Source organism: Mesocricetus auratus, unplaced genomic scaffold (genome assembly GCF_017639785.1).
Source record: "Mesocricetus auratus isolate SY011 unplaced genomic scaffold, BCM_Maur_2.0 Super-Scaffold_100020, whole genome shotgun sequence".
In the NCBI taxonomy this organism is placed as follows: Eukaryota; Metazoa; Chordata; class Mammalia; order Rodentia; family Cricetidae; genus Mesocricetus; species Mesocricetus auratus.
Window position 1 is genome coordinate 28,504,321 of NW_024429201.1, and position 10,128 is coordinate 28,514,448.

Consider the following 10,128-nt stretch of genomic DNA (forward strand, 5'->3'; position numbering starts at 1 on the left):
AACAAACTCCCAAATTAAGACATGGAGACTTATTATTAATTTTGAATGCCTGGCCTTCCTTAGCTTGGGCTTATTCCACTGGCTCTTTTAACTTAATTTAACCTGTTTGTATTCATCTGTGTTTTGCCTTGGAGCGTTTTATGTGTCTTTCATTCTGTATGTCCTACTTTCCTGCTTCTTCTGTGTCTATCTGTCTGAGCCCTGGTGTCTCCCTGGGGTCTCTTTCTTTCTTCCCCAAGCCTTTATCTTATGTTCCCTGACTGGAAGTCCTGCCTATACCTCTTCCCTAGATATTGGATGTTCAGCTTTTTAATAGACCAATAAGTTGCCTTAGGCAGGCAAGGTAAAACAGCAACACATCTTTAAATAATTAAAGAAAAGCAGCACATCTTTACATAGTTAAACAATAATTCCACAACATAAACAAATGTAACACATCTTTACATAGTCAAACAAATGCAATGCTTCTTTGTGTAGTTAAAAATATTTTGCAACATTTTCCCATTTTGTCTAAATAAAAAAGGAAGGTTTTAACTTTAACATATGAAAAGATGGCATGTAATATCATGAGGATTCTGTAACCAGAAAGATTTATCATGTCTCATTCATTCTCAGGGATGTTCTCATGTCAAGGAATCAGCATATACATCACCTGTCTCATCGTTTTTCTAGGTTTATTTCTTTATGTCTGAAGACAATATTTTCAGGGGGTCTCCCCAAATTAAATATTGTTTCTACTAATTTGAAGGCATCCACAGCCTTTCATTTCCTGTGGAAACAAAGGCACAACCTCTTCCCCAATGCAATACACTTTCTGAATTCCATTTTAAAGTTAAGACACCCTCAATGTATCTAGGCTGGTCTAATTCAACAGTACCTTTTACAATCCCAGGTCTCTCAGGAGCTGCTGTTCACTCATCAGCATTAAAAAAATTCAGGTTTACTCTCTAGCCCAAGTATTCAAATGATTTTCTAATTAAGTATGTAAATTATTTACTTTCCACTCAACCTCATTAGAAGGAATGAGAAGCATAATAACTAAGCCCCTTTGATATACACACTTTTAGACTGCAGTTCAGTATTTGGCTCCTTTTCTTGGTAAAAGACAGGGCTGTTTATCTCCTACTTCTGTAGGGGATACAACATGGACTACACCTCTCTCCTCTCTGGTAGGCAGGGAGGGTGATCTGGATTTCACTATTGCCATTAGAACGAATTAAAATAATAGTCCCAAATTCTAACCCCATCCTGTGTCTAGGACTTCAGAGATATGGTTTTCTAGCTCCATTTTTTAGGAATGGCATCTTTTATGTACTATTCTGTGTTGTCTTATGAATTTTTTGACAATAGAATGTTAAAAGATATGATGTTATAGATGTTGCAAATGCATTCAACACAGGTTGGGTTGTAATCTTGAACTATTGCCACTACAAGGAAAAATGGTAAGCAATTCACTGATTCAATAAAATGAGACAGAGTTAGACTGAACCCACCCTGAATTTGAACATAAGCACATACAATCATAGATCAGAATAACTAGACCCCAGTTATTAAAACACAAAGATGAGTAAATTATTATAATTCACCAACTTTGGAGTTATTTTGGCATGTAACATGATTGTGGTGACAACTGTGAGATACGTTTTATTCTGAGACTTTTATTCAGCTGTGCTTGATGCAGAAGAACAGAGATGAAATATAATTATTCCATCCATCGAGATTTCATGTTCAGGGACACACGAAAGAATGCTAGAGCAAAGTCCAGAATCAGTACAGTGTATCAGCATAATTGCTTGGATGAGATTTCTATTGTTCAGGCTTGCTTTTTGTTTTATTTATACAATAAATTTCATTTTTTAAAATTTAAATTAAAAACAATCTTACTTTACATGCTAGTTCCCTCTCCCTCCCATCATCCCATGCTCCCACCAGTCCTCCATCACACCCCCATGTATCTAGGCTTAGAGAGTATCCTACTCCATATGGAAGGGGCTCCCAAAGCCCATTTATGCACTAGGGATAAATACTGGTTCCATTGCCAAAGGTTCCATAGACTTCCCAGGCCTCCCAACTGACACCCACATTCAGGAGGCCTGGCTCAGCCCTATGCTGCTTCCCCAGTTGTCAGTCTGGAGTCTCTGAGCTCCCACTTGCTCAGGTCATCAGTTTCTGTGGGTTTTTTCAGCATGGTCTTGACCCCTTTGCTCATCACTCCTCCCTCTCTACAATTGGATTCCAGGAGTTTGGCTCATTGCTTAGCTGTGAATCTCTGTTTCTGCTTTCATTAGCTACTGGGTGAAGGCTCTATGATGGCATCAATCTCATTATAGGGGAAGGGTATTTAAGGATCTTATCCACTATTGCTTAGATTCTTAGTTGGGGTCATCCTGGACATTTCCCTGGGGCCAGATTTCTATTTAAACCTACAATGGCTACTTCTATTAAGGTATCTCTTTTCTTCCTCTCCTTCTCTGTTCTTTCCTCAACTAGATCTTTCTGATCCCTCATGTTCTCTTCCCCCATCTCCTCTCTCTTTCTCTCCCTCTCCCCTGACATGCTCCCAATTTGCTCAGGAGATCTTGTCCCTTTCCCCTTCTCTGGTGAACCATGTATGTCTAAGGATCCTCCTTATTTCCTACCTTCTCTGGGGTTGTGGATTATAGGCTGGTAATCCTAGTGTTCATTTTTTATAGGATTTTCCAGCTAATGTTGTTCCAAATGAATTTATTTTCTACTTAATTGGGCAGGAGCCAGTGTATGTTGTTTTTAAATCAGAGTCATCCCAATCATCTTTTGGGTTTCATTGGAATTACTGAACTTGGAAAAGCTAAGAATGAAACTGGCTGAAAGTAGTGAAAGCAGGGACATTATTCTATGGGTCCAGGGTTTCATGCCAGGGTATCAAGGGCAGTTGGGATTTTCATTTTATGTCTTTGAAAACTGTCATAGTGTTACATAGATGATCTGAACAACAGAGCAGTTGAGATGAATGTGATATAAGAATAAATTTAAAAAGTATTTTAAACTAGAAACTGTGCTTATCATAATCTGAGAAAAAATGACTTATGACACATTGATATTTCTGTTCATTTTCTAACTGTACATACTTAGACATTCTATTGAAGTATTACGAACTCCAAGTTAAGAAACGCTGGATAAATCTGGGCACTGGTGGTGCATGTCTTTAATCCCAGCACTTGGGAGGCAGAGATAGACAGATTTCTGTGAGTTCAAAGCCACACTGATCTACAGAGCGAATTCCAGGACAACCTCCAAAACAATACAGAGAAACCCTGTCTTGAAAAACCAAAAGAGAAAAAAGAAAAAAAAGCTGGATAAATCATTAAGGGTAAAAGAATATTTCGTGTGATAGGCACACATTCCATATAGTACAATTCTTCAACATGCCATTTAGTAACAGTTTCAATAACTAAAATGACTATAGGAAAAATGATGCTTAAAACCAAACTTAAATACTACAAAATCATTTATATTGTCTTTCTTTTCCCTTTCTTATATACTTCCTTTCCTTTTTGTACTAGTTCCTCTTTTTGTATGGTTCTTGGAAATGCTCCAGTTTTCTAAAGTCTCAGAGTGTATATAATTGAATGCCATAATAAACACCAGATTTGCCAGTATTTTATAAAGTATGTAAAAGCATGAGGACATGTTTGCCATTATTGCCATAAGCCAAGAAAAAATTGGTGAAATTTATAAAGTTGCAAGTTTTGTGCCATGTAATCCCAGAAAATGATTTTCATTTCATTCAAGATAAATAGAATTGAACTTCATCATTTAAAAAAAGAACACCATTTATTTGGCATTAATTTTGTATTTAGTACAAGGCATTTAGTTCTAGAAACTGGCTCATACTCTGTTTGTGTATAGAGCCTTCCTTGACTAGTATATACATTTTAAGTTTATTATCTTTTGCCTTTATACAAAGTCCTTGGCAGACTATTCTTAACACATACATTTTAGAGACAACTGAGTCTGTCTTTTGTCAGCTCTAAATGTAAATGATTTTCTTTTCCTGGTGGTTGAAATGCTTGCAGTTAAGGCATCAAAGGGTAAATTCAGTCCATCTGAGTTTCTCCAAAGACTTACTAGTTTACTTGATAGACAGAAGTTTACTAAATAGTCTTCATTCTGTATTTCCAAAAGCAAATGAGTTGACCACCTTAAAAGACTTTCAATTCAGATGAAGCATTGAGTTGTAGGAGTAAGTGTGGGAGAATGGAGGCTGAAAAGAGGAGTCAGGGCAAAGATTTAGAGAGAAGATAAGATCTTTCACATCTTCCTGAGATTCAGACAAAGGAAATGGGCTGGAGAGATGCTCAGTGTTTAAGAGTGCTAGCTGCTCTTGCAAAGGTATGAATTTAGCTCCCATCATCCACGTCTTTAGGTAGCTCACAATTGCTGTTACTCCTGTTTCAGGGGATCCAATACCCATTCTGTTTTCTGTGGACACACTCATGTACATGACATTTACTCACACAGGCACAGAATCACACATATCAAAACAAATCGTAATAATAAAAATAACAAAAATCACGAGGAAAGTAAGAATCTTATGGTCAGAAACTATCAAGTTTATAAAATTTAGAACATGAAATTCCAGTGTACATACTTGCCATTAATCTTACCTGTTTTCCTACAAAGACATTTTCAGCAAAAGTTAAAGAAATCAATTCACTGATACTCCTGGTCCTGGGTAAAATCATTAACATAGTGGCATATGTTTTTGTAGTTATTTTGACTGTGTGCAGCAGGCTGCTATTCTCATACACATGAAGTTTTACTCTGAGTATCCTCTCCTATTCCATAATCAACCAACCAACAATGTTTTATGTCGGAACTTTATTTCATGTTTAATGGTCATATCAACACTGCATGCTATAGATTGTAAAAGTGACTTCAGAACAGGCATTGGTGGCGCGTGTCTTTAATCCCAACACTGAGGCAGAGGCAGGTGGATCTCTATGGGTTTGAAGCCAGCCTGGTTTACAAAGCAAGTTCCAAAGCAATACAGAGAAACCCGGTCTCAAAGAACAAATAAACAAAAACCAAAAACTAAAAACAAGTGACTTGAAAAAAATTTCAGTAAATAGATCCACTCACTATTATTTAAATGGAGACTCAACCCCACTGCACCATGAAAGCATGAAGACTGTTGAGACATGAGTGCCAACTGGCATTCAGGTCATTGTTCAGACTGAATATTCCATCACAGTCCACTTCTGCTTACTGATGAAACTCTGAGGTCTGTCATTCTATCTCCATCAGTCTCCAAATTTCTAGTATCTTTTGTTCAGACTGGGGCCCATCCATTTCCTACTAAGAACTTCACAAACTGAGTAAACCTCTACTCTGTCCAATGTCTTGCAATGTTTAGAAGTGGGTTCAAATACGGTACTGTAGCTGTTGAGTCCCTCTTCTAACACATGCAGTATATCACCCAGAGACTCATGATGAGGTGAGGGAATCATTTACAATGCACTGTCCCCTATTCTATTAAAAGTTAATGAAATATAAATGTTAAGCATGTTTTTAAAATGTGTGGTTACAAGTTACAGGTAGGGTGACATATGGTTTTCCAATTAACCCTGAGACGTAGGAGGCAATCAGTCAACATTCTTGCTGACATGTGCCGCTTATCCTGGATCCTACCCAGACAGATCTAAGTGGAAACAGGGTATCATTTTGTTAACTTAACTACATGTATGAAATAAATTTACCTGGAAGACCCTGGTGTGATTTGAGCCATGCTATGTTCTAAGTATGTCATTTTCAGAGTGGAAACAACTTGTGTTAATAACAAACTGTTGCTTAAATAAATTGCAATCTACAGTGGAATGCTCTGTAATTGTTTTTATATGGGCTATAACTTAAATGGCAATTTTTAATTTGTGTGTGTTTATGATATTGTTAAATGGAAGGAGGCTAAAGTTAAAGCTTGTATGCTCTGTTTCATTTCATTTAGTGAAAATCAAATTTAAACATCTTTACAGATATCTGCATACTATTTAGGAGTACATTATACTGTTACTAGAAATCATTTTCTTTATATAATATTTCATACTTTTTCTATAATTCATAGAAAAAAAGTCATGCTGGGGATCCCACTGAGCCATTTCTTGAGCACAGGGCTGAAGACTCTGAGGAGAGCAGGAAGCATCTTTTACTTAGTGATTCATGTCATTCTAGGGTGATCATAGGAGCGGCAGCATGAGTGTGAATGTAGCCTTGGATTACAGCAAATAAAAGTACAGAGAAGGCGGTGAAAAAATATGGAAACTACCAAACCATTTAAGACCTAACAGTATTTTTTCTGTTGTCCTTGCTTTTCTTCTTTTGGTTTGTTGTGGATATCCATACACAGTGTAGTCAACAAGTGAGTTCATTCTTACTGATACTCCTAAATAAGCCTATGCCCATGCATCTTCCCTACTGAAGTACCTACTGCTGTAATCACATCTCCTGTAACTTCTGAAAGATCAAAGTGAGCTGTCATACAAGGTTGGGGAAGCTAAAGCACTGGGTACATATTACAAGTATTGAAATCCCAGCTACAATGGGACTTCCAAGAGTCTATCTATGAGAAACGAATAAACAAAAACAAAAACTGTTCTTTCTCCAAGAGCTCTCTCTTATCCCAAAAGTAAGAAATTGCTAGGAAATAGAAGTGGAGACTAGTTAGGGAACACAGGGTTCAAGGCTGGGAAGGCTTTTGTACCTTCTCATGCAAATTTGCAATGAGACTTGTGGTGCCCTGTTGCCACTTTGCCTGCATGTACACGGGAGAGTTGCATTTAAGTCTTTAGGCTGAATGTCTAATCCTCTCTCATGGCACCTTTTTTATTTGTTTTACCTGTGACTGCATGTCCTTTATTGAAAGGAGCATATAAGAGTAGGAAATGGAACATTACTTTTGGCTAGGCTATGTGGCTAAGAATATGAAATAGAATGTACACAGGATATTTGCTTTTTAAAAATTTATACATGATTATGCTTGATTTTAAGGGTAATATTTATTTTTGGAAAGCCACCTTCTTGTAGATTTTTCATGACTAAAAGATGACAAATCTGAATGGAACTGAAAAGGCCCCCGGGGCAGCTTAAGGAGTGTTAGTACACTTAGGAAGAAAATTGCTGTAGAACGTGTGACACATGACCCAGGTAACTGAGATGCTGCAGCTGCTGATGGCATATGCCAGCGCCAGTTCACCACTATCTTCCAGTGACCACTTACTTCCTTTTAACTCCACTGGGTGTGATGAGCAGCATGGCCAAGACCATCTATCACTCTGTAGACTTTTTCATAGCCCCTCTGTTTCCTGGCTGGATTATTTATGTACCGTTATTCAACATGGGAAAGGCCAGCTGTTAGAGTTTAGAACCAGGAATAAGAACGCATTTTTATGAGCCCTTTCATCTTGTCTCCAGTGTTTTTCTTGGTTTAAATAATGATAGCAGCATGCTAGCTCCTCCGCTGTAACTTTGTGTGCTTTTGGAGGGCAGAATGTTCTTTTCATAGTTCTGGAGTTCCAGGAGACATATCACAAAAGATATGAATTCAGCATGTGGGACCGTCTAACCATGTGTGAGGTTGAATTCCCACACCTGCGTGGGAGATGTAGCACTAAAACAACAGATCTAGTTTCAGACTGATGATAGGTAACACAAGGGAGACAAGAATTTAATTTTAGAAGATTTGAGATAAAATTGGTACTCACAAAATTTTTTAATACATCAACTTGGTTAAGCAGTGTTTCTACAATTGCCTTCCTTACAAAGCTCACACTAGCATGGAACACAGCGAGGAGTGTGAAATGGGTTTAGCATGATGAAGTAGCATATACACAATATCGGAGATCTGCCAATTAGCCTAATTTGTGTGAGCCTAAAATTGATTCTACCTTCCGTTTGGTCCTCTTTCAGCTCTTTCAACCTGGCTCATGGGACAGGTCATCTCTATGATAATGGGTGCTGGCTTCTTTTCTAAGAATGTGCATGGTAAGAAGGTCAGAACAAGAAGTAAACGGGTTTCAGCTCATCCTTAAATATTTATGGCTCCAATATTAGACACAGAGACTGTACTCTACAAAGCCCTCTGATTCAGTCTTTTTTTTTTTTTAAACCTCTGATACACCATTCTTTGCATCAATCACTGTAATTCTTTTTCTCTATTACCTTGATTCTTAAGGTCTTTCCTAGCTTTTGAATATACCATTCCTTTGGCCAACATCTTTAACTGAGAGAAGTCTTAGCCTACCCATCAAATTCTTGGACTGGACTTCTGTGAATACCCTATGTAAATTATCATTCAGGTCTCTTCGGTCTTCATTAGAGGTTGTATATGTCTCCGTCACACCCACCCTTTTGGGCCTCAACTAAAATCTAGGCTCCTTGAGCAGTATTTTTTTCTACATTGACTATTTTGACCTTAGCAGTATCTCACACATTCAGGTTATCAAATGCGAGTTCTCCTATACATGGAATAGGACATATAGAGGATCCTAGCTTATTGGTTGGTGACAAGGCATCCATTTTTACTCTCTGGAGGTGAAGATTATCCGGAGTTCTTTCTGTTCTCTGTGACAGGCAAACAGATCTGCTTAGGGACTGAGGGCTAATGTCAGTAGCATTTGGTCATGCTGCCTTCTGTTACATGCTGACATTAAACTGGACTACTGAGAAGATAACTTATGACTGAAATACTGAAAAGAAAAATAGTTCTCCTACCTCATTTGCTTAGAACCATCAACACACTTCAGGTGTTTAATTATGTAGACACAAGAGCAACAGCCCATTAAAAGACCCGAAGGTTTCCTCATAAAACCAAATTTTCAGAAAACTCAAACAGCTTTTATTATTCTCTATCTGTGTGGCATAAAGCTTTCATTTCACATCATAAACTCAACAACCTATTTTACAAGTCATCATTATTTTATCTTCCAAGACTTATTATAGTTTTAACTTGTAATACTTAGCTAAAACTGAAAAAAATTCTATCAAAGGAGAAAAGTACTTTTTGACTATCCTTTAAGAATGTTAACTGATTTTTCAAAAATTTCCTAACTTTATAATTTCCAACGTTCAATAATTCCATGTCATCACAAGCCTGCAGATTAGTTTTAATATTTGAATCCTGCAAAGAAATGTTTTTATAGTTCTTGAAATCCTTTATGCCTCAAACATGTATTTCTTTTAAACAGTCTAATCTTTGCACACTGCTTTCCCAGTATTTAGCCTACAACAAGCAGTTTATCAAGTATGTTGGAAGAGCCTGACAAAGTCCAGGTTTGAGCACTTAATAATCTCTACATTTGTTTTAGGCCACTTCCCGTGTCAAATAAAACACTAACAGTAGTATCTGGCTCTCACATAGCAGTATAGTTTGTGTAAATAACTCACCCTAACTTGTCTTTATTTTTCTTGTCTCTACCCCAATTTTGTTTCAGTGAAGGACATCCATAGGCCTCCTGAGTAGATTTTCCTTTCCCATAAATGTTAAATTTAATGATCTATTACAATGCCATTTTGAGTTCTTCTGAGAAATGAGAAATTTAGTACTTGTTTTTTAATTGCCTGGAATCCACAATGGCACAGTAAGGGAGGTATACAACATACCAAATGACAATACTGCTATCATACTCACTGCATATTTTGAATTTAAAGCCCAATTAAAGCCAAAATTGGTACTCACTGGCTAGGAAAAACACCTTTCCAGGAACAGGTGAAAAATGCTTCCATGTGTTGATTTTAACCTAGAAAGACTTTAGTACAAAGACCATACTTTCTAAAGCAAAGCACAACCTTATTTTTCAATAATACAGAGTTAATTAGGTGAGTTGGGTTTCTAGGCTTTGGACACAAACTGATAGGTACTTGCTACAATGTGCTTTCTACAACTCCTAAATTGAGATTGCATTTAAAATTGTTAGTAATCAACAACTGCTACTTTCAGAGAATATGAATTCAACCACCTCTGTGGCATATTCAAGACCAGATTCAAAAGAAGCAGCTCAATCACTGTGTTGGCTTTTGGGGATGCTGTTTATTTTCTCATTGGTGGAAATATAGAAACTTTTGGATTTGGGGCCTGTTCAGAATTAGGCCTCTAAG